This window comes from Urocampus carinirostris, chromosome 6 (genome assembly GCF_059441175.1).
Source record: "Urocampus carinirostris isolate Australia breed hairy pipefish chromosome 6, RoL_Ucar_1.0, whole genome shotgun sequence".
NCBI classification, from domain to species: Eukaryota; Metazoa; Chordata; class Actinopteri; order Syngnathiformes; family Syngnathidae; genus Urocampus; species Urocampus carinirostris.
Genome location: NC_142354.1, coordinates 3,706,657 through 3,732,359, shown reverse-complemented (window position 1 = coordinate 3,732,359; position 25,703 = coordinate 3,706,657). Strand labels below are relative to the sequence as shown.

At 40.5% G+C, this 25,703-nt stretch overlaps 1 pseudogene; it reads left to right on the top strand.

Annotated features, from left to right (window-relative positions):
* Nucleotides 1-16,501: 16,501 nt before the first annotated feature.
* On the top strand, nucleotides 16,502-17,914 carry LOC148363564 (odorant receptor 131-2-like; annotated as a pseudogene).
* The last annotated feature ends 7,789 nt before the right edge of the window (nucleotides 17,915-25,703 follow it).

Below are 25,703 nucleotides of genomic sequence, written 5' to 3'. Positions count from 1 at the left end.
GCAAATAAGTATTTTAACACCTGTGTATCATCTACAATTCTGACCCTGAAAGACCTGTTAGTGCGCGCATTAGAAGTCCACCTGTACTCCATGTATCATCCTGAATCAGATGCACCTGTTTGAGGTCATTATCTGCATAAAGACACCTCTCCACCACATACAATCAGTAAGACTTTAACTTGTAACAAGGCAAATACCAAAGAGCTGTCCAAAGACACCAGAGACAAAAGTGTACACCTACACAAAGCTGGGAAGGGCTACGGAGCAATTGCCAAGCAGCTTGGTGAAAAAGGTCCACTGTTGGAGCAATCATTAGAAAATGGAAGAAGCTAAACATGGTCAATCTCAATCGGAGTGGAGCACCATACAAGATATCACCTTGTGGGGTCTCAATGATTCTAAAAAACATGAGGAATCAGCCCGGAACTACATGAAGGAGTTGGTCAATGACCTGAAAAGAGTTGGGACCATCTCTTCCAAGGTAACTATAGGTAACACACTAAGACGTCATGGTTTCAAATCATGCATGGGACGAAAGGTTCCCCTGCTTAAACCTGCACATTTCAAACCCCCTCTTAAGTTTGCATATGACCATTAGGATGATACAGATGAGTCTTGGGAGAAAGTTTTGTGATCAGATGAGACCAAAATATAACTACTTGGTCATAATTCCACGAAGCATGTTTGGAGGAATAAAGGAGGAATGAAGAGTATAATCAGAAGAACACCATCCCTACCGTGAAGAAAGGGGGTGTTTTTCTGCACATGGGACAGGACAAGTGCACTGCATTAAAGAGAGGATGACAGGGGCCGTGTGATGTGAAATTTTGGGGAACAACCTCCTTCCCTCAGTCAGAGCATTGAAGATGGGTCGTGGCTGGGTCTTCCAACACGACAATGACCCGAATCACACAGCCAGGAAAACCAAGCAGTGGCTCTGTAAAAAGCATATCAAGGTTCTAGCATGGCCCAGCAAGTCTCCAGACCTGAACCCAATCGAAAATCATTGGAGGGAACTCATACTTAGTGTTTCTCAGCAACAGCCCAGATACCTGACTGATCTAGAGAAAATCTGTGTGAATGAGTGGGCCAAGATCCCTTCTGCAGTGTGTGCAAACCTTGTGAAAGACTACAGGAAACGTTTGACCTCTGTAATCGCAAACAAAGGCTACTGTACCAAATATTAATTATTCAAATATAACATTCATTTTCTCAGGTGTTCAAATACTTTTTTGCAGCTATATCACACAAATAAATCGTTAAAAAATCATGCATTGTGATTTCTTGATTTTTCTTTTTAGTTTATCTCTCTTACAGTGGACATGCACCTACGATGACAATTTTCTACTCCACCCACCTCTGGTAATAACATATTAATAATATAAGTTGTTTTCTTGTGGAAAAGGATATCAAAATGGTATCCTTTCACACCAATTAGTTAAAAATAGTGGCTTACATCTTCAAAAAGGTTGGTGACCCCTGTTCTTGAACATCTCCGTGCATTGAAAATGTTGCCTGTTTGTGTTGGGGAAGATAACAAAAACTTGATAACAAAATTGGACAAAAAAGAATGGTCTTTATTGTCATTGATATCAATGTGGTAATACATTGTATGCAACATGATTAGATATAGCACTCGTGGGTACAAATGTAATTAAGACTTTGAAGGGTAAAAAGTCCAATTAAAAAGGCAAAAAATATTTTCAATGTAGTACTTACAGGGGTTGCCAACCTCTTTGAACCTGAAAGCAACTTTTTTGTTAGTGATTACCAGTTTGAAATGTATTTATAGAATAGCAACTTATGTTATTACTATGTAGTTACAATGTTATCAATATTAGAAGTAGGGTTTAAATAAGCACAGTCGACCACTACAACATTGTTTTTTTTAAATACAATGATAGTGTCATTGATTTCTCTGCCAATAACAAATCAAATTTCTTAGAAAATACCTGGTCACTGGTGAACTATTTTCAGAACCAGTCTGTGGGCTAGTAAGATCCTCTTCGGGGGCATCTCGTTGAAGGCCCACTGGCCCAAGTCATATTAATAGTGCAATGGAAAAAAATAATGCACTGTAACAATAGTGCAATGATCTCAGAGTAGTCCAATAACTTTAGCAGCAACAAAAATTCCCAAATAAACTCATATTTATAAACATATTGTTAAAGATTATGTTGACAGAAATATTCAATAAAATTCACAACAATCAAATCAGTTTTGAGATTATCAAGGGAAAACAAAAGATGAAATAAAATAAGCTGCAAAGCATGTTGTGATATTGAAGTATATCACAGGCCTTCGTTAGTCATAATTATATAATTTGTTCACTGGTAACCCCTTCATTTATTTAGTCGTCATTATGTAACTTCAGTTGTGTTTTATTCTATTAGATCAACTTAATAATTTAAGTGGAATACACAATGACAGACAGGAAACAGCTATTTTAGTTCATGAGATGTCTAAACATACATATTCCCTAGGAGATCACTCTAAATCAAGTTCAGCTTTTGTCTGTTTTAAAAAAAAAAGATTTCCTCATTAAAGGTTAAGGGGCTTCAGTGAAATTTCCCCGAAAATGATGAGGTGGTCATCAGAAGAAGTCATTATTTCAACTGTATGTTTAACTTATATAATAAATTTTAAAACAACTTATATACTGCCCTTTTTGTATAAGAATGAGGGTTAAAAAAGTCAGTATTTGCATACATTAATCGCTAGAGCCTTTGTCTACTAGCTCATTTATGTCCAAAATCTCATTATTTCATTTCATTAGCTGCACCGCTTATCCTCAGTAGGGAGCCCATCCCAGCAATCATAGGGGCAGTGGGCAGGGGACACCCTGAACTGGTTGCACACAGGGACAGACAACTCGCTCGCACATTCACACCTAGGGACAATTTGGACCGGGCAATCCACCTGAAATGCATGTATTTGGAATGTGAAAGGAAACCGGAGTGCCCGGAGGAAACCCACGCAAGCACGGGGAGAACATACAAACTCCGCACAGGAAGTCCAGTAGCTCGATTTGAACCCACACAGGAGGTTCCCATGACCTTAGAACTGTGCTGCACACGCGCTAACCACTGCGCCGCCGTGCTGCCTATGTCTAGAATATATTCTGTAAATAAAACCTTCGAAGCAACTGCTCATCTGTTTTTAGCCTCTAATTGGAAACCTGGCTTCTCGGTATCCAGTAGTGGTAGACGATACTGAGAATTCTGGTATCGATCCAATCCAAGTAAATGCAGAAGAGTAATTAATCAATTCTCATCCGGTACGATACCTTTTGCTTATAAATCATGATCATTGAATAACTTCCCGATCCCCTATGAGTTACTTTATAATTTTACACATCACAAAAGTCTTTGGCACCCAAATGTCTCAATTTTTTCTATCAAATAATTACGATGAAAACTTCAACAGTATAATAAATGAATGCAAATCTTTTTATTACAATTGTTTCAAAACAAAAGTCAAAAGAGTAAACCAGAAAAAAGCAGTAATGTAAATAAAACAGGCACACTGTCTAAAAATGTCAAAAAAACCCCAACACCTTCTATTGAACAGTATTTTAAAAATAAAGTAGTTCAAATAAACTGTAAACACAATTGTATGTATAATAATACGACCCACTAACAACATTATTGTAGTGATAGTTAAAAGGTCAAACAGTATCGATCCTATTGCAATAGTTTTGATCCGAAACAAGTGCCCGTTCATTATAGATAATATCGATAATATTTGGATCGATCCACCCACATTTAGTATCCGGGACCGACAAACACGACTAGGAAAAAGCCATTCCTAAATATTGTCAAGAAAATAAATATTGCCAACAAATAGGAAAGCAACTAACCTGCCAAATGTTAACTACACTTTATGTCTGTGTGTAGTGGGGGTTGGAGATACTGGGAATTCTGTTCCAAAATACAGGGCAGTATCAATCAATATCAATCCGGATCCCGTACTTTTTGCTTGGATATGTCATCTTATCATTTGTGTTATCTTATAATTATGATAAACACTGGAACTTTTATTCAATGACTAAAGCTTTAGTTGTATAAAAAAATAATGAAAATATTTCCATTACAACAGTTTCAGAACAAAAAAACAAAAAAGCAGCAGCATAAATAAAATACAAATATAATAATGTCAACATGACAACTATGACACCTTCTATTGCATGTGATTTTTAAAATCAAGTCAGAAAGTGAAAATAGTGGGAACATTACAATGTAAAAAACATTTCCTAATTTGAGAAATGCATTACTTTTTATAAAACAACTGATTCAGCACATGAGTCAAGAGAGTCAAACTACAGAAAGCATTAATGTAACAAAATACAAACATTGCATAACAATACCAACAAAAAACTAAAATACCTTCCATGGCACGATGTTTTTAACATAAAGTGATAAAGTGCAAATAGTGTCAGCAATACAATATAAAAAAACCTTTAATAGTTTGAAAAATAAAACAACTGATTCACAACATGGGTCAAGAAAGTCAAACCAAAAATTGGTAATGTAACACTGTAACACTGTATAAAAATGTCAATAAAATAACTATTTGCACAACATTTTGAAAATAAAGTAAGCAGTGCAAATAAAGTGTTAACATAAATGGATCAATGTTTTTGAAAGTTATATTGTTTCTACAATCTAACAACCCCTTATCGAACCCAAGACAATAGTACTGATCGGATCCAAGTTCTATCTACCTTGGTCATATCCCTCAAGAGGGGTGACCGACAGCAAGACAATCACATACAATAACAAAGAAAATAAAAGGGGGAAAAAAATAGCAAAAAAACACACACAAAATTTTTGGGACCATGGCCAACCCAATTGCCCAGACACCCAAACAAGTTAGGCACCTCGGCACCTAAGTTGGTCATGCTTTTGTCCCTCCAGATGAAATGTACTTTATTTATACAGCCCTTTACAACTATCCTTTCGGTGTACTTCGGTAACTCTCTGCAGTAATAACAGAGAAGCAATAAGTAAAAAAAAAAACAAAATAAAAATGGATAATACAGATATTTGAATCTATCAGCCCATCCTTAGTTTATAGTGAACAACACTATTCTCAACCATGCTTTCACACAACAAGTATTACTTGTTACTATTATAATTATGATATTTTAAATTTAAGATATTGTTAAAACAGCATGAATATTTGGACCCCAGCATGTTTCAAACACAAGAAAGAGCAGATAATAATCCTTTAGTGTGAAAAACAATCAACAAAATTGTCTATTTCCAGGAACTCACACGATCACTGTGTGTTAAAACTACAAACAAGTAATAATCAAATGGAACCTTACCAGTAAATTTCTACTGTGGATGTTTATGCAGCAAATCAACATTATGTGCTATACGTTATGCATGGATGTTTAATATATAGAGGTGTGAATGTGTGTTTGAAAGTTGGCCAAGAGCTTATACTCACCGGGTGTAGCCGGACGCACCTCTGACCCCACGCCCGCCAGCCAGCCACTTTTTATAAACAAAAGTGGCGCATGCGCATGCATGTTGTCGTCTCCGTGCCGACAAAAAGAATGATGTGTTCTCCAGTGAGATTTATAGGCCGGTTGTTTTGTTTGGTCATCCGCCACCTTGTTTGTGCCTCTTTTGGCGTGATTGACATTGCAACAAATTTGATCGTAGTGAATAAATGTACGACTATGAGAGGCCATTTCAGAAGTAAATCATGCTTGGTCTTAGATATAACATCAGACTCTCACACATGTACAACTTTACTCTCATACAAACACAGTCATACCCATGTACAAACACTAGTATGTTCTCCTTTACACACTACTTTTCTTTTTCACATACCATTAAAACTGCAATTACTATAGGTAGTTCTCACACATACTGCAATGATAACCTCACCTCTAAGTCTCGTTTTACTTTGAATAATTTTGGTAACCATGGAGATGCACACTGATCTGTGTATATGTGTTGGGTAGTTTGACGTCGTACTGTCGTTACTTCCAGTATCGTAGTATGTGAGAAAGTATAGTAGGATATGTGAAAGAGTCTAGTAATATGGATGTGACAGCATTGTAGTGTGTGTATGAAAGCAATGCACACTGATTTGTGTGTATATGTTACACAGTTTGACGTCAAACTGGAGTTTCACCCATTATAGTCGTACGTGTGAGATAGTAAATTAGTACATGTGAGAGTATAGTAGTAGTAGCATAGTAGGGTGTGTCTGAGAGTACAGTACTACGTCTGAGAGAATATAGTTGTGTGTGTGCGAGTGTATAGTGGTACCTATGAGAGAGACAATATCGGAACGCGTCATCCCAGAGTCACAGTGTGGTTTTCGAAAGGACAGGGGAACAGTCGACATGATCTTTGTGACACGTCAGCTCCAAGAGAAATGCTGGGAGCAGCACAAGGACTTGTTCATCGCCTTTGTCGATCTTTCAAAGGCATTTGAGACAGTGAACAGGGACCTACTGTGCCAAGTCCTGAAGAGATTTGGGTGTCCACCCAAGTTCTCTCCATTCTTGCACAGTTCCATTCAGGGATGACGGCCAGAGTGGTAGTTGGAAGACACAGCTCAGAACCCTGTGGTGTGGAAACTGGAATGAGGCAAGGCTGTGTGCTGGCTCCAGTTCTCTTCAACATCTTCCTTGTCTGTGTTACAACACTGCTACGTAGAAGGATGGAGAAGCAGGCTGGATTTACCATCAACTTCAGGGTTGATAGTAACCTGTTTAACATCAGGAGGCTGCAGACAACTACCAAGCTGACCTCAGAGACCATCATTGAGCTACAGTATGCTGATGACTGTGCCCTGGTTGCCCATACACCAGAGGCTCTACAAAACATTCTTTCGGCAGCTGTAACTGCATACACCAGAATGGGACCGACGATCAACACCCAGAAGACAGAGGTACTCTGTCAGTCCAGTGCTGACCTCCCACCAAACCCAATAATCCTCACAGCAGCAGGGCAACACCACCTATTTGGGGAGCATAGTGACACCTGCTCATTGGATGATGAGATCCAGAGCCGTCTCAAGCAAGCATCAGCATCTTTCGGTCTACTAAGGAGAAGGGTCTTTCAAAACAACAACCTTAGACTCCACACCAAAATGCTGGTCTACAGAGCTGTATGCATCACTACATTACTGTATGGATGTGAGGCATGGACTATCTACAGCCGACATCTGAAGAGCCTGGAGACCTTCCATGTAAGATGTCTTCAGAGGATCCTTGGCATCACATGGAGGGACAGAGTGCCGCACACAGAGGTGTTTGAGAGGGCAGGCAGCTGCAGCATGGAGTCCATTACGGCCCAACGCCAACTCAGGTGGCTGGGGCATGTTGTTCGAATGGCCAGCCACAGACTGCCACGCCGTATCCTCTATGGTCAGTTACATCTAGGCCAACGCAGTGCTGGTGGGCAGAAGAAGCGGTTCAAAGACCAAATGAAGAACATCCTGAAGAGGTGTCGGATAAACCCCTCCTCACTGGAGGAACTTGCTTCCTGCCGAGACCTATGGCGCTCCCACTGCTCACAGGGAGTGGATTATATGGAGGAACAGCGCATGCAACACCATGCAGCAAAGCGTGCAAAGAGACATGCACGCCAGGCCACCCCTGCTCCCCCCAGCACCCCCTTCACATGCTCTGTCTGTAACCGGATCTGTGGATCCAGGATCGGACTGTTCAAACATCAGCAGACTCACAAATAAAAGAAGATGGTCATCATCGAATCGATGGACAACCCCAAGCAGGCAAGTGGTACCTATGAGAGAGAACAGTAGTGTGTGTATAGTACTATGTGCAAGAGAGTGCAGTAGTGTGTGTGTATGAGAGTATAGTAGTATAGTAGTATGTGTGAGAGTACAGTATTGTGTGTATGAGAGAATGGTGGTAGTGAGGGAGTATAGAACAGTAAGACCTCGGTTATCGCGGTTAATGGGGACCAAAACAACCCGCGATAAGTGAAAATCCGCGAAGTAGCGGCGCACCTTCAAAAAAAAAACATTGTTTTTATTTTTATTATTTTTTAATTTTTAATTATCATTTTTTTTAGACACGGTTAATGGGGAGCAAAATCACCCGCAAAAAGTGAAAATCTGCGAAGTAGCGACGCCCCTTCAAGAAGAAAAGAAAGTAAAACAAAAAGTTTTTTTATTATTATTATTATTTTTTAGACCCGGTTAATGGGGAGAAAAACCGCCCACAAAAAGTGCGAATCTGCGAAGTAGCGACGCCCCTTCAAAGAAAACAATAAAAAAAAAAAAAATCTCATCTCATCTCATTATCTGCACCGCTTATCCTTATTAGGGTCGCGGGGGGGCTGGAGCCCATCCCAGCCATCTCCGGGCAGTGGGCAGGGGACACCCTGAACTGGTTGCCAGCCAATCGCAGCTGCAAATCACATTAGTTCTCGCAGCTAGCTGCGTTCTACATCGACGCACGAGCTGAGTGATCCACCGCTAAGAGTCGTACAGCTCGGCGATTTTACGTCCGCCCGGGACGATCGAAGACAAATTCACGACAGGGTTTTTACTTATGCCGCACCGCGAAAGAGCCCCTAACCCGCGGCGCGGGTACTTTCGGGCGCGATACGCACGACACCGCGACAATCCGATCTGGGTCGGGCGCTCGGCACGGAGGCTCCAGCCCGGGCCACGATGACTCTACATGGCACTACATGGCCCTCGATGGGGAAAGGGGTAGCTGGGGGGACCTGTGAGGTTAGGGGAGGGGGGTGAAGCGGAAGCCGCACCGAAACCGCACGCCGGGACACGAGAACGGCGCGCAGTGCTAGGGTCGGCGGCCGCAAAAAGTGAAAAACTGCAAAGTAGCGACGCTCCTTAAAAAAAATAAAAAAAATAAAAATTTAACCATTACAGACCGCGAAGCTCTGAAGCCGCGAACGTCGAACCACGAAGTAGCGAGGTCCCACTGTAGTGTCTAAAGTATGGTAGTATATATGAAAGAGTAAAGTAGTATGTGTGAGTGATTATAGTAGTGTTTATGAGAGTATAGTAGTTTGTTTTAAAGAGTATAGTAGTGTTTGTGCATGGGTATGAGGGTATTGTTGTAAGAGTACAATGTTAAATGTGAGAGAAAGTATGATTTACTTCTCAAACGGCCTCTCATTTTTGATGTAGTTGCACAGTGCCTGGAGCGTTTGGAAAGATGCTTGTGCTGCCTCACAAAATAAAAACCGCAGGCCTCCAAGGGCAAAAAGCAAACAAATAGTATCAAATGTAATTTTCTTTCTCTATGACTTCGGTTATAATAAAGTTGATGATAATGAGAAACATTTCACATGAACACAAATTTGTATTTGTGTTTAACAGCCATTTTTTTAACCTAAAAGGTAGTCATAGTTTGGGTACGCATTATACAAAAGGTACTACGGTAGTACATTACCGCATATGAGCAATGAAATCAGTCGAAAAATATTGCTAACCACATTTGCAAGACATTGAATGCAACAAGAATCAAACCCAAGTCGTGAGAGTGTAATCCCTAGACCCCTAACAATATTGATGACTTATGGAAAAGTATTAGATTTTCATCATTAGACTATTTTTACTAACGGTACCAGAGACAAAAAAAAAAACAGAAAGTCGTCCTGAAAGATATAAACGAAAAAAAGCACAACAAGGGAAACAACTCTTCGGTGTCTGTGATATTGAACCGGACTTTGAAGGACATAAAAATACATTGTAAAGATCATGTTTGTATTGTTTTCACAGTTTACGTTGTAAATAAATGATATGAATAATGGCTGAACGTATTCAACATATTTGTCACAATGCTTAAATAGCTTAGAAAAAGTAAAAGTAGGTTTTGTGCCAATTTTTGATAAATAATTAGGGGTTCAAATTATACACAAGTGCACGTTATACTCTAAAGCAGGGGTCGGGAACCTTTTTGACTCAAAGAGCCATAAAAGCAAAATATATCAATTTTATTTTGGGAAAGAGCCACACCATATATTATGAGGCAAATTTACTAAATTGCTAAACCCGCGCCCCAGACAAAAGCTTAGTCTTCAGCACATTTATTTTTGATGATTTGATAAAAATTATGAAAAGAGAATAATGCCAGAGCCCGTGTCACAAAATCAACAATCATACCACTTTAAACTTGTCTCTTTCTTGCAATTACTCAAGATCGGTTAAACTCATTTTGACCCTTTTTTTCATACATATTGGTTTCAAAACCAGATGTAAGCAGTTATTTTGTAAAAACGTCACAACATTCTGCAAACAGGGAGCCTAATGTGCTTATCTATGGCGCAGACGGCGTAGGGCAAGAGATGGGAGGGAGTGCTTGCACTTTTTGCATAGCTCCACCCATCCCTCCCACTCACCCAATCAAAAAACTTTAAGTTCTCTTCCGGTGTTTTGGCGTATTTACAGTTTGTTCTGTGGATTCATCATAAGGTATCTGAACACTGAAGACAGATAATATAGTGATGTTTTATATACCGGATTATTTAGCGTTGTACAGCCAGAACGAGTTTTTTTTCTTTTTTGGTGACACCTTGACTTTAAATTTTAGTGAAAAACGTGCCCTATATATACTGCGAAGTACTGCTCCGTTATTAGCTTTGGTTTGGCTCTGCGTGTATCTGAACAGGATTTGTAGCTTATGTTTTGGACGAGATGGAGAAAATTTGCATGCAATCAAATTTGTCTCTGAGCCACAGGTACTCATAGAAAGAGCCATATATGGCTCGCAAGCCATAGGTTCCCGACCCCTGCTCTAAAGATACTGTAACTCTTCTAAGTACCCTGGAGAACAAATTTGGACCAACCCCTCCCCCAGCCATTCAAACAGTTCTTTGGTGATGCGAAGGGCCCCACACGGCACCTACGAGTGACAAGTAGAGCTTTTCTTTTGTGCTGAAATCTAAGTTTAACAATACCCTATGAACAGAACAATTGTGACGGGTGGATAATATTTTTTTAAAAAGTCAGCGAGAGAGAAGCTCACCCCGATCGAACAGTAATGATTCACATTTTAAGCACAATCGGCTCAAAATTCCTATCAGGTAGGGCTTGGGCACGGGGCTAAGATCTTGGAAGGACGGGCAAAGTTTACTTTGAACTATACTTTCCAGTCACATGTTTGCCCTGTAGCACACATTCATTCTGAAAAGAAGACCGACCTAAGGGATCCCCTAAGAACAGATCCTCAGTGAATAAGTCAAAGGTCAAGTGGCTTGTTAGAGGAAAAAACTCTGGAGAGGATTACATTTCCTAACTGGGTTGACTGATGATATTAATGAGTCATTGTTGTTTTCATTTACTTTAATGTTGTTGTGGCGGATCCAAATAGGATCTTCTGGCTGGGCCTGAAGGTTTGGGGGTGCTGCGCTTTCTTATTATCCCTCCATCGGAATTTCAACTCCACAGGGTTAGACATGGGGGTGGCTTGGGTGCCTCCGCAGGGAGGCAGCCTAGCGAATGGACTCGATTCCTGGGTGCAGTTTGTCCCCAGGATTAAGTCAGTGGGGTGGGTTAGGTACAATCGGGCCTTGGTGGAAAGCCCCTCAACCTAATGCTTGGCCCATCCATCACATCAGCATCTAAAAATATTTCAGGAAACTAAACCCTTTATGATTATATATTTGATAGAGGCAGTTTTCCTGTCCCAGTTAATTCAAATCTTAGTTATTTTTTAGATTCTGAATAAAGACATCGATACTTTCAAGGAATAGAATATAGAATAGTATAGAATATACCTTTATTGTCATTGTTACAAAATGGGTTAACATATTGGGCATGGCACTCCAGTTCACATATACACAGTGAGGATAAAAGAAACCAAGAAGATAAAGGAACAGAGAAGATAAGGTTATAAAACAAGGAGGATAAGGTTATAGTTATAATTTACACAATATTTACACAAAGAAATGTCGGCATGTAGGCTGTTACATACAGTTGGTATCGTAATACAGTTTGGTATCGAAAGGGTTGTGCAATATGCATTTGGTGCTAAAATAGTCAACATAGTGCAAAAAATAGTCACATTGTGTAAGGTGAGCAGTAAACATAGTGCAGTCAACATTGTGCAAGAAACATAGGCATGAGTACCATTTTACTTTCGTATCAGGTAATGGGAGTTTTCAGTTTTTTGTGCGGTGTGTGTTTAGCGTGGTAATGGCTCTGGGGAAGGCCGAAAGGCAGCAGGTCAAAGAGGTGGTGGCCGGGGTGAGAAAAATCATTGATGATGTTTTCTGCTCTGTTAAGGTAGCGAGAGCAGGCAATGTCCTCCATACTGGGCAGAGAGCAACCGACGATTTTCTGGGCTGATTTGATGACCCTCTGGAGCGTTTTCCAGTCTGCTGCTGTGCCCTCAGCATACCACACCGTAATGCAGTATGTTAGAATGCTCTCCACTGTGGTTTTGTAAAAGGACACCTGCAGCTGCTGTATAAGATGATTTTTCCTGAGCACTCTCAGGAAATGTATTCGCTGCTGGGCCTTCCCTACCACCGCTCGGGTGTTTGCAGACCAGGAGAGGTCGTCGGAGATGTGCACACCCAGGAATTTGAAAGAGTGGACTCTCTCTACACAGTCTCCTTTTATGATGAGTGGTGCTGGATTCCTGCCATCCCTTCTGAAGTCCAGTATCAGGTCTTTTGTTTTTGTGGTGTTCAGTATGAGGTGGTTTTTCGAACACCACGTTAACAGTGACTCCACCTCATCCCTGTACGTCGCCTCGTCCCCTTCAGAGATGAGGCCGATCAAGGTGGTATCGTTGGGCGAACTTAATGAGTGTTTGTGAGGTGGGTCGGTGAGCAGTCGGAGGTGTAGAGGGTGAAACGCAGGGGGCTCAGTGCACAACCTTGGGGGGCGCCAGTGCTCAGTGTTAGGGTGGGAGAGACGTGGTTACCGAATTTCACGGACTGTGGGCGGTGTCCATTATCCAGTGGCAGATGGAGGGAGAGAGTCCTAGGTGTGAGAGTTTCTCCACCAGGATCTCCGGGATAATGGGGTTGAAGGCTGAGCTGAAGTCCAGAAAGAGCATTCTGACGTAGCGTGTTTCAGCACGGTGTGAAGTGCTGTGTTTATGGCGTCGTCAGTGGAGCGGTTTGCCCTGTAGGCAAACTGGTGGGGGTCCAGTGTGAGTGGCAGGGAGTTTTTGATGTACTGGGACACCCGCTCGGGGTGGCGTGGATGCACAGTGAAGAAACATAAATTTGTGCAGCAATTGATGTCTTTATTCGAACAGGGTTCGGTACATTGATCGTCAGAAATCGAAGTAACAGTATCAAGTTCACCAGACCAAACTCTTTGGAAATAATAAATAACTGATCTTTGTAAATCCTGTACAGTTATGCATTATTCTTTGGTTTGGGGTACTTCTACTTTGAGAAACAGACCACTCTGTGTTTTCACTAAACCTCCTTCGACAAATGAAAAAAACAAAAAAACAAAGTAACAATGCATACATATCCATTGGAACACAAAACAAAATAATAACAAAATATAAATAAAATACACATAGATATGAATAAATAACAAAACTCCACTGAACTGAACAAAATAGTTTGTGGAAACATCTTGTGTTTTCTCTTCTCTAATTAGTGTAAGAGGATCTTGACCTTTTTTTATCCTCTACGGATTCATCATTATCATTTAATTGACATTCCTCTGAGAATTTGAACATGCATTTGACAATCCTCAAAGGAAAAACCACCAGAAATGTCAAGCGGCACCTGAGGACTATTTCTGTTTACATCGCTTTGCAAACTTGAAACGATAAATGTTGATGATCAGGATGATGCAAGCGATTTGATTTCCTTTGGGGATTGACATCTGCACGACCTAATTCAGCATGACGATTGAAAATGAAATGAGATTTAATTTTCAATAAACTCCCAAAAAAAGTTTTAATGAATTGATACACTAAGTCGTCAATGGGACTAGTAAGACACTAACCTGCTGATTAGATAGGTATACTTTTGAACCTGGGATTCAAAAGGCGGCCAACGCTCCTTAGGATGATAGTTTGAGGCCCCTGTCTTAATATGAAAGGTAAAGGGACAGTATGTATTATTTTGATAACGAGAAGTGGCCGTAACACTCTTTTAATGATTTTTTTCCATAAATATGATCAAGAATGTTGTTATAGGGACAGTTTATTATTTGAACACTAGGTTTTATTCCCCAGCCTTTTGCAAGGTTTTGGGAATTTTTGGGTTCCCGCAGCAGCAAGATGAAGGACAATTATGTCATTTTCGTCAAGGGGAGCTTCATGTTATGTCAAATAAATATAAAATTCTTGACCTTCCAGTATTTGAAAAAAATGCACATTTATATGATAGTTCATGTATTTTTGTTAATTATTACAATTAATACCCCGCGACCCTACTGAGGATAAGCGGTGCAGCCAATGAGATGAGATGAGATGAGATTACAATGAATATCCTTTTTTATATAAACACAATATTTTTTTTTACCACCAGGAGGCATTTAAGTGCAGCCCTAGTGATTTATGGATTTTCTTTTTTACTGATTGAGTGATTTATTCCCGTAACTATTGTTTTTTTTAAAAAAAGCTCTTGTTTTCTGAAAGGAATTTAAAAGAAAACAAGATTGAGAACTGCGGAATGTCTGAACTTTTTTGTGGAAAACCTGATTTGGCCAAATCTTACACAGACCTGAGCTCCAAGTCAATTGAGTTTGAGACCCCTGGTTTAAAATCTTTTTCAGTAGATTTGTAGAGCAACATCTGGCAGTTTAATTGTCAGACAATTTTCTTGAAGAATTTCCTGACCGCTACGTCCACGAAAGTCCAGAATATACTTTGGAATTTCTTTGTAACCTTTGGAAATTTTGAAATCCTCAAAGATCAGTCCTTGAACCCATTACTGGTACTTGTAGATTTGGCCCAAATACATATAATACAGGATTATGCAGCAAACCATGTGGTCCTTCTGTGTAAAATTAACTATTGGATGAACCACAAGTTTCATCCGTCCATCCATCCATCATCTGCACCGCTTATCCCAGCCATCATTCTTGAAGTGGGCAGGGGACACCCTTAACTGACTGCTAGCCAGTCACAGGGCACACAGAGACAGACAACCATTCATTTAACACTCATACTTAGGGACAATTTCGGGGTGACCAATTATTAGGGAGAACATGCAAACTCTGCAGAAGGCTGGTAGCTGGATTTGAACACATGACCTCAGAACTGTGCTGCGAACGCACTAACCACTCATTTACCGTGCCGCCCTCCAAGTTGTTTCAACTAAACTGAAATATAGATAATAAAAAAAAAAGTCAAATGTCTCAATTTGGTGTTTTCTATATTTAAGAAAACACCCCCCATAAAATGCACTAAATTCAATCATCTGTAAATTTATCATACCTCTCAACATATTTAATTTTATGTTTTTTTGCTAAATGTTTCAATACAAAATATGATTTTCATTTAAAAAAACATTTTTTGTCTACCTTCAGTGACTTTTAAAAAAAGATTAATTAAACATCATTAATCATCATTTCCTTTCCCATTGTTTACATACTCTTGGTGCACATTTGTTTGCTTCTATAATTCTTGGCATTACGTTCAAACAGTAATAAGATGATATTAACAAACTAAAATGTGAGTTTAATATGCGCAAATACCATGGATAAGGTAAGCAGTTGCTAAAGTAACAGTGTTGGGGTGTAGTGGGGTGAGTGGTGGATGAAACAAAAGGGAAGCAGGGAAATCTTAATACTAGTGGCTCAAACAATCTTAATATTGCAAACAAACATTTAGCCAAGACACTCCACATCAATTTTGTGTCTGGCTTTCTAACCAGTCAAAGATCTTTTCCTCTATTTCTGGGTAGTTTCCTTAATTAAAATTAAAATTATAATTATGGGGGACTTTAACATTCATATGAACTCCCCACTCAGTTCACTTACTATTGCGTTTAGGTCTCTAATTGATGCATTTGGTTTTATCCGATCTGCAACCTCAGTGGAAATGTTTAAATCTAAGCTTAAAACTCACTTCTACTCCATAGCATATGAATAACCTACTCTTCTCGTCGGCTGAAAAATAGTCTGTGTAATATAGTGTAATAATCTGTGAAGCCCTTTGAGACTCTTCGTGATTTAGGGCTATACAAATAAAAATGACTTGACTTGGCTTGACTTTTTCTTTCTCCAGGCACAGTATTTTGCAGAGTAATTTTACAAATAAGACGAAAATTCTGATCATGTTTCATGTATTGTATGAATTACGTTTTCCAGGACAAACAAATGAGTAGACTGCAGTATAACAGCAAAATACTTGTGGTATGGTTTTGTTTAAAAATGTTTTTTATGTTACAAAAAATTCAGAATCATGCATTTAAAAAGAGCGGGTCAAAGGATTGATTCGCAGATATCTTCTAACAATTCCATTCTTCATTGCTAGCCCCTTGCACCCCCGTTGGAGTGAAAATAAATGAGAAAACAAGACTGAAAACAATCGTGAGACCCATAATTGTGAACCTATTCCGACTTTCTATCCGACATGATCCAGATGAGTTCAACCATCATTCTTTTTGTGGTCAGTTACACTCTCTACAAAATCAGCGTTTCCATATTTGCCTCCATCATCATGATGGCCCTGATCACCACTGAGAACACGCCTCCCAACTCTTCCGTTTCACCATGCTCGCATTTGCACTGTAAGGACGACTAAGGTCGTCATTGCCTTAATCTGGACTACAAGTTTAGTCTCCATCCTCCCTGACCTCTTTCTCACACTGGCCACAGAGCCATCAGAGTTCTTCTCCACTCCAATCTTTTGCCTCAGAACAACTGTCTTCGCAGGACAAAGACTAGGAACCTTCCCGTGGTGTCCTGCGAAGGGAGCCTTACGAATCCAACTCAGTCCACTCAGACTCGCTCTTTCTTTCTTTCTTGGTCCTCTCTTCTTCTTTGTCTCTCCTTTTCTCTCTTTCCCCTTTACACTCTTGTCTCTCATTTTCTCTATCCCTCTCTTTCCTACTCTCTCCCCACCTCTCTCACTCTCTTTCCCCCCTTTTTGCATTTTACTCTGTCTGTCTGTCTTTCTCTCTTTCTATCTGTCCCTCTCTTTCTCTCTCTTCTACTCTCCTCTCTCTGTTCTTCTTAGGGAGGGCGACTTCGAGAGCAACCCTGGCCCTCAGTCCAAATGCCAGTGGTGCTTTCGAACCATTCGCTGCGACCACACCCCAATCACCTGTACTACCTGCCCACGGGGCTTCCATAAATCATGCACCGGCCTGTCCGAACGTACTAAGGACTTTAGAGGCTTCGTCTGCTTGGTTTGCTTGGGTCGCACCCCGTCAGGCCTGGCGACACAGGACAGTCGCAGCCCCCTCTCCTTCGGAGAACTACGGAGCCTCCTATGAGCGAGTCTGGCGCTACTATGGATTACCTTAGGCGCCTTGAGTGACTCAACGACGACGACGACGACGACAACTGTCTTCCCTAACCAGTTGCTGACTGAAAAAGGAAGATCTTGTACATCATTTTCCAGTTGCTTGCCTGGTCAGTCATTTTCTTCACATACTTCAAAATCCTATTTGCGGCCCAGGCCGCCAGCTAGGACGCCAAGAAGGCTAGAAGGACGGTGGTTCTGCATGGCTTTCAGGTTCTGCTCTGTATGGCAACCTATGTGATTCCAATGCTCAAGGAAGCCTTGCTCCGCTTGTTCCCAGAGAAATACTTGGACACGCTTTTTGCCTGTTACATCCTCTTTCAGATCATCCCTCGTGCATTGAGCCCCATTTTATATGGAGTGATGGACAAGTGTTTCAGGAAGTACCTTAAAGAGTATCTACTGTGCAAGGGTGGCCCCAAAGAAAAAAATATAAGAAAGAGTAGTAGCAACAAACTCGCTAACCACATGAAAAGTGGCCAACAGCGACTACCGTAAAGCCCCGCTTTCGGCTCACAGAGGAGACAACGATGCTGTAAAACTCAGGGGTAAAAACTTTCAGGGGAGAACTCTACAGTACAGGAGTCATAAAGTAAACCTAATCTGCTTTAAATTTAGTAGCCGCTCAAATTAAGGTGAGAAGATGTCAATGGATTTTGGACTGGCAAGGAGAAAAGGAAAGAGCTCAAACTTCATATGAAAAATTACAACCTGTTCTAAAGGTCCTCCCCTGAGCCCTTTCATTTTATTAAATCTCTTAGGTTGCACAGGGAACATGATTGGCTTACAATGATGTAAACTGTTCATAATAGTTAAAATATAGAACAGAGTGCAACAATAGTCAACATTTCCAGGCGGCATCCAATACATTTTTCCTTACAGGTGTCAATATAAAAAACAGAATGAATTGATCAGAGTCCAAGGGAACTTTGCTGTCAGTTTCAGTTCACTTGCCTTTGAAAAGGTTTACTGTCTTTCGGTCACTTTAACATGAAGACTTGATTTTTGTTGCAAATACATTTAACACAGTTAATTGTAATTCAGATTCAGATTCAGATTCAGATTCAGATCTACTTTATTGTCATTCTAGTACACGTGTATACAGAACGAAATGTCGATGCATCTGACCCCCACAGTTTCCTTGAATGTACAGATATAAATAAAGTTGTATTGTATTATGGCTACGTATAGTATTTTACCATAGTGCCGATAGTGCAAGAAGAGTAGCTAACCAGATGTGCAAAATGGGCAGTCAGGTTAACAAGTGAGGTACACAGTAACATTAACACTGTAACAATAACGCTGTAACAATTCACAACACTTTGATAAGTACGCCACATTGCTAGAGTCGAGAACACACACGCATTCACCAAAAAAATCATTCCACTTCACTTCAAGCCCACAGCACAACAAGGGTTGAGTTGCTCTACCAGGCAACCCTTCATCAGCAGAGAGCCCAGACAGCATACACTGATTTACCCCCCTGCGCAACATATGTTTTGACATCAGCCATTCTTAACTATCCTTTCCCATTCACACCTATCCCTCGCACACGCTCTTGCATCCATTTAATTAACCTACCTCAAATCCAGAACACATTTCACCCCATCCATCCAACCATATATTATATATATATATATATATATATATATATATATATATATATATATATATATATATATATATATATATATATATATAACATAATATAAGTACTTTTGATCTCCCAGGGAAGGTAGGAATACATTACCATTATAACAAAAGTCTGAGGTCTGGCGCAACCGTTCGTGGCTTTGCCATTTAGTGTTTTTTTGTGTACCTACCATATATTTGTCTTTGGACTACATCTACTCATACATCGCTGATACGTCCCAACACCCTTCAGCTTCTTGCACTGAATAAATAAATCTACCTCCCTTTGTGTTCTGCCCTCATTTTGTGGCATGAGATATGGTAGTGAGCTAATATGAGGGTCATTTATTGTACTTGGAACAAATAAAGTTTGAAACTGATATGCACGTGTTGTCCTCGATATTAGAAAATGTCACGGTTGCCATGACGTCCAATTGGCCCCGCCCGTTTGGCGCCAGCTTCAGCCTGTTGACAGATTGGCTTCCCCACGATTTAAACCCTGTCCTGTCAAGCCCCTGTGGTCAGTCCGTCTGCGAACCTCTGTTTTTCAAGGCAAGCCTTTTTTCGACCCCTGACTCCCGCCTGTTTTTGCTCCCGTTTGTCTCCGGCTATGACCCGTTTTGATCTCGACCACGTCTGCTCTCCCGGTCTGGCTTATGACTCATTTTTTAATCTGGACAACGTCTACTCTCCAGTTCTGGCTTACGACTCGTTTCCGACCCTGACCACGTTTTTGCTCTCCAGTCCCGGCTACCGACCAGTTTTCCTGTCCCTGACACTCGCTACAGAAGATCCACTTCCGTGTTCGGATCACAAGCCGAGTACAAGAGCGACCCGGTTCCCGCGTCCAGCGAACATCGGATCGTGGGCGCAGCCCTTCCTCGTTTATTCAATAAAACTTGTGGTAAACGTTACGCAAGTGGGTCCTGTTTCCGTTCTGGTCCTGACAGAAAATGGTTTGCAAGACGTGCTGCCTGCATTCTGCGCAATACATTTTTAAACAGGGATGCCAAAAAATACGACTCGCAGGCAGTGCTCCCTCTAAGCTCCGAGCGTGCGCAATTGCGCACTGCTCACACATTTTTAGCGCACAAGAAAATCTAGCCAGCGCACAAAAATGAGGGCTCAAAATTACTACCGGTAATTAAGAAGCGACTTAAGTCAAAGTTACAGTGCATGAAGGTAAAAATACACGGGTTCCCCTGACGTTGTGTCCTAAATGGGGTATATTGAAGTCGAGTCGAAGTAGAACGAAGTTGAGTAAAGTTTTTGGGAAACCGGCTTCTTCGGCTCGGCTCACTAAAAGGAACCGGCTCTTCAGGTTGTTTTTGCTTCTTTAATCCCAACATGACCAAATATTATGTAAAATTATGCACAACATGACTTAAAGGAAGGGGGGAATAGAACAAAAAAGAAAAAAATATCAAAATGAAAAAGTAGTGAAAAGCTGAGAAAAAAAGAAACAAAAGGAAGAGAATGGAGACTTGCTCACTGATATTTTTCAGATCTGATTTCCCCCTATGTTCTGGTCCAAAGCCTTCGTTCTGAGAGCGCCGGTCTTCTGGTGATCCCAAGAGCCAAGAAGTGTTCCGCTGCCTGCGAGCAATGTTCCCTCTAATTTTCCAGGGGTCTGAGCATTCACACAAAATCCGTGAGCAACGCTTGAAACAACAGTGAGCAACAGCAATCCCAAGTGTGGCAACTAAGTCATTATCAAACATGTCCAAAACTTGACATCAAGTTACATTTTGCTGGAGGCTTATTTAGTCGGTTGCATGATACAGAACTGTATTTAATCACATTTTTTCGTGAAAGTACAATGTTGGCAACAAGATTGACTTAGTACAATTGGAAATTATTTGAATGCAACACAAACGTTTTCTTCTTTTTCTCTGTTTTTCTTTTCTATTTTTTAAATTCCTTTAAAAAATCTCAGTGTGTTTATTTTTTCCTAGCTTTTATTTTTTATTTTTGTTCTCTATTTGCTTTTTCCCTTTGTTTCTTTTTTCTTTTTTTCTGGCTTTTTTCTGAATTTTTTCTGAATTTTTTCTCTTCCTTTTGTTTCTTTTTTCTCAGCTTTTCACTACTTTTTTAATTTGGTATTTTTTTCTTTTTTGTTCTATTCCCCCCTTCCTTCGAATCATTTTGTGCACAATTTTACATAATATTTGGTCGTGTAAGGATTAAAGAAGCAAAAACAACCTGAAGAGCCGTTTGGGACCGAGCCGAAGAAGCCGGTTCTCGAAAAACTCTACTGACTTTACTCAACTTCGTTCTACTTCGACATTGACTTCAAAATACCCCATCTAGAACATGAGGTAATCCCCCTTCCAAGGATGACCAGGCTGCAATGGATGTTGCAATAACAAATAATACACAGATATTGTCAACATAAAATATAGGTTATTCATGTGCTATAGAATAGAAGTGTGTTTTAAGCTTGGATTTAAACATTTCCACTGAGTTTGCTGATCAAATCTCAGGGGGAATTGTCTTTATTATAATTGATAATTATTAAATTATATTAAATTATTCTGGTTTAGTATATTCAACTTTCAACATATCAGGTTAAAAGGTTAAATTGTGTCAAGACAGGTTTAATAAATGCATGTCCTGTTTTCTCTGTAAACTTTATATAATGATTTCAATTTCACACTCACCAACACTATTTTATGGATTGGACTACCGCTTTTCTCCCCTTAAAGGCCCATACTATTTAAAAAGAATAATCTACTGCTTTTTCTAATACAAACAACAAAAAGATGAATTCAAGACGAGTATTTTAGTCTACGGCTGCTTTATTTTGAAGTGAGACAAAGTCCTCGTTCATTAATAAACCGCCCCAATGTCGGGCCCTGCTGTTGAACAGAAGAGTGTGTTGTGTCACTCTGACCCGAGTGAGATGGCGGCTTTCTTGTGTACCGTTTCATCAGGAGGGATGAAAGCATGAACAACATGGGTGCCGAGGTGCTTAACTTGTTTGGGTGCAATTGTCCCCCAAAATTTGTGTGTGTGTTTTGCTACTTTTTCCCTTTTTCATTTCCTTTGTTTATTGTGTATGTGTTTGTCTTGCTTTCGGTCACCCCTCTCGAGGGATATGACCAGGGTAGATCGATAGAAAGATAGATAGATATGTCAGGACCAAAGCGTGTCCCCTACCCACTGCCCGATGATTGCTGGGATGGGCTCCAGCACCCCCGCGACCCTACTTAGGATAAGCGGTGCAGCTAATGAGATGAGATGAGGTTTGCAATAACCTGTGCAGCCCTTTGAGACTCTTTGTGATTAAGGGCTATACAAATAAAAATGACTTGACTTGACTACAAAGAGGAACGGCAGCGCCCGTGATCCGGTGCTCGCTGGGCGTGGGAAGCAAGCCGCTCATGCAATCAGATTTTGATCCGAATACGAAAGTGGATCTTCCGTGGCGGGAGATGGCGGTGTCAAGGATGGAAAATACAGGTCGATAGCCGGGACAGGAGAGCAAAAACGTGGTCTGGATCAAAAAGAGGTTGGAGCCAGGAGATCAGGAACGTACAGGTGGAAAAACAGGTGCAAAAACGGGACAGGAGCGATGATTGCTGGGATGGGCTCCAGCACCCCCGCGACCCTACTGAGGATAAGCGGTGCAGCTAATGAGATGAGATGAGATGAGATGAGATATACTGGACTGTCTCAGAAAATTAGAATATTGTGATAAAGTTCTTTATTTTCTGTAATGCAATTAAAAAAACAAAAATGTCATACATTCTGAATTCATTACACATCAACTGAACTATTTCAAGCCTTTTATTATTTTAATATTGCTGAATTTGGCCTACAGCTTAAGAAAACTCAAAAATCCTATCTCAAAATATTAGAATATCATGAAAAAGTATACAAGTAGGCTATTCAACTAATCACCTGAATCATCTAATTAACTCGAAACACCTTGCGAGGTTTCCTGAGCCTTAAAAACACTCAGCTTGGTTCAGTAAACTAAATCACAAGTATGGGGAAGACTGCTGATCTGACTGCTGTCCAGAGGACCATCATTGATACCCTCCATCAGGAGGGTAAGACACAAAAAGAAATTTCTCAAAGAGCAGGCTGTTCACAGAGTGCAGTTTCAAAGCATATCCACATAAAGTCTGTTGGAAGGGAAAAATGTGGCCGGAAACGCTGCACAACCAAGAGAGATGACCGCAGCCTTAACAAAATTGTGAAGAAGAGCCGCTTCCAGAGTTTGGGGGAGCTTCAAAGACAGTGGGCTGAAGCTGGAGTCCAGGTATCAAAAGCCACAGTTCACAGACGTGTCCGGGAAATGGGCTACAATAGCCGTATTCCCATGGTCAAGCCACTTCTGAACTCAAGACAACGGAAGAAGCGTCTGACTTGGGCTATGGAGAAGAAGCACTGGAAAGTTGCAGAGTGGTCCAAAGTCCTCTTTTCAGACGAAAGCAAGTTTTGCATTTCATTTGGAAGTCAAGGCGCCAGAGTCTGGAGAAAGGCTGGAGAGGAGCAAAATCCAAGTTGCTTGAAATCCAGTGTGAAGTTCCCACAGTCAGCAATGGTTTGGGGAGCCATGTCAGCTGCTGTTGTTGGTCCACTGTGTTTCATCAAGTCCAGAGTAAATGCAACTGTGTACCAAGAGATTTTAGAGCACTACATGTTCCATCTGCTGAAAAGCTCTATGGAGATGAGAATTTCATTTTCCAGCATGATCTGGCACCTGCCCACAGTGCCAAAACCACCAGTAACTGGTGCACTGACCATGGCATCACTGTCCTTGATTGGCCTGCTAATTCCCCTGACCTGAACCCCATCGAGAATTTGTGGGGTATAGTTAAGAAGAAGATGAAAGACACCAGACCTACAAATGCAAATGAGCTGAAGGCCGCTATCGAAGCATCCTGGGCATCAATAACACCTCAGCAATGCCACAGGCTGACAGTATATATATATATATATATATATATATATATATATATATATATATATATATATATATATATATATATATACTGGACTGTCTCAGAAAATTAGAATATTGTGATAAAGTTCTTTATTTTCTGTAATGCAATTAAAAAAACAAAAATGTCATACATTCTGGATTCATTACACATCAACTGAACTATTTCAAGCCTTTTATTATTTTAATATTGCTGAATTTGGCTTACAGCTTAAGAAAACTCAAAAATCCTATTTCAAAATATTAGAATATCATGAAAAAGTATACAAGTAGGCTATTCAACTAATCACCTGAATCATCTAATTAACTTGAAACACCTTGCGAGGGTTTCCTGAGCCTTAAAAACACTCAGCTTGGTTCAGTAAACTAAATCACTGCTGATCTGACTGCTGTCCAGAGGACCATCATTGATACCCTCCATCAGGAGGGTAAGACACAAAAAGAAATTTCTCAAAGAGCAGGCTGTTCACAGAGTGCAGTTTCAAAGCATATGCACAAAAAGTCTGTTGGAAGGGAAAAATGTGGCCGGAAACGCTGCACAACCAAGAGAGATGACCGCAGCCTTAACAAAATTGTGAAGAAGAGCCGCTTCCAGAATTTGAGGGAGCTTCAAAGACAGTGGGCTGAAGCTGGAGTCCAGGTATCAAAAGCCACAGTTCACAGACGTGTCCGGGAAATGGGCTACAATAGCCGTATTCCCATGGTCAAGCCACTTCTGAACTCAAGACAACGGAAGAAGCGTCTGACTTGGGCTATGGAGAAGAAGCACTGGACAGTTGCAGAGTGGTCCAAAGTCCTCTTTTCAGACGAAAGCAAGTTTTGCATTTCATTTGGAAGTCAAGGCGCCAGAGTCTGGAAAAAGGCTGGAGAGGAGCAAAATCCAAGTTGCTTGAAATCCAGTGTGAAGTTCCCACAGTCAGCAATGGTTTGGGGAGCCATGTCAGCTGCTGGTGTTGGTCCACTGTGTTTCACCAAGTCCAGAGTAAATGCAACTGTGTACCAAAAGATTTTAGAGCACTACATGCTTCCATCTGCTGAAAAGCTCTATGGAGATGAGGATTTCATTTTCCAGCATGATCTGGCACCTGCCCACAGTGCCAAAACCACCAGTAACTGGTGCACTGACCATGGCATCACTGTCCTTGATTGGCCTGCTAATTCCCCTGACCTGAACCCCATCGAGAATTTGTGGGGTATAGTTAAGAAGAAGATGAAAGACACCAGACCTACAAATGCAAATGAGCTGAAGGCCGCTATCGAAGCATCCTGGGCATCAATAACACCTCAGCAATGCCACAGGCTGATTGCCTCCATGCCACGCCGGATTGATGCAGTAATCCGTGCAAAAGGATTCCCAACCAAGTACTGAGTGCATCAATGGACATTTTCAAATGTTTGATTTAGTTTTGCTGTTATAAAATTATTTTTTTTACTTGGTCTGGAGAAGTATTCTAATATTTTGAGATAGGATTTTTGAGTTTTTTTCAGCTGTAAGCCAAAACCAGCAATATTAAAATAATAAAAGGCTTGAAATAGTTCAGTTGATGTGTAATGAATCCAGAATGTATGACATTTTTGTTTTTTTAATTGCATTACAGAAAATAAAGAACTTTATCACATATATATACAGGACTGTCTCAGAAAATTAGAATATTGTGATAAAGTTCTTTATTTTCTGTAATGCAATTAAAAAAAACAAAAATG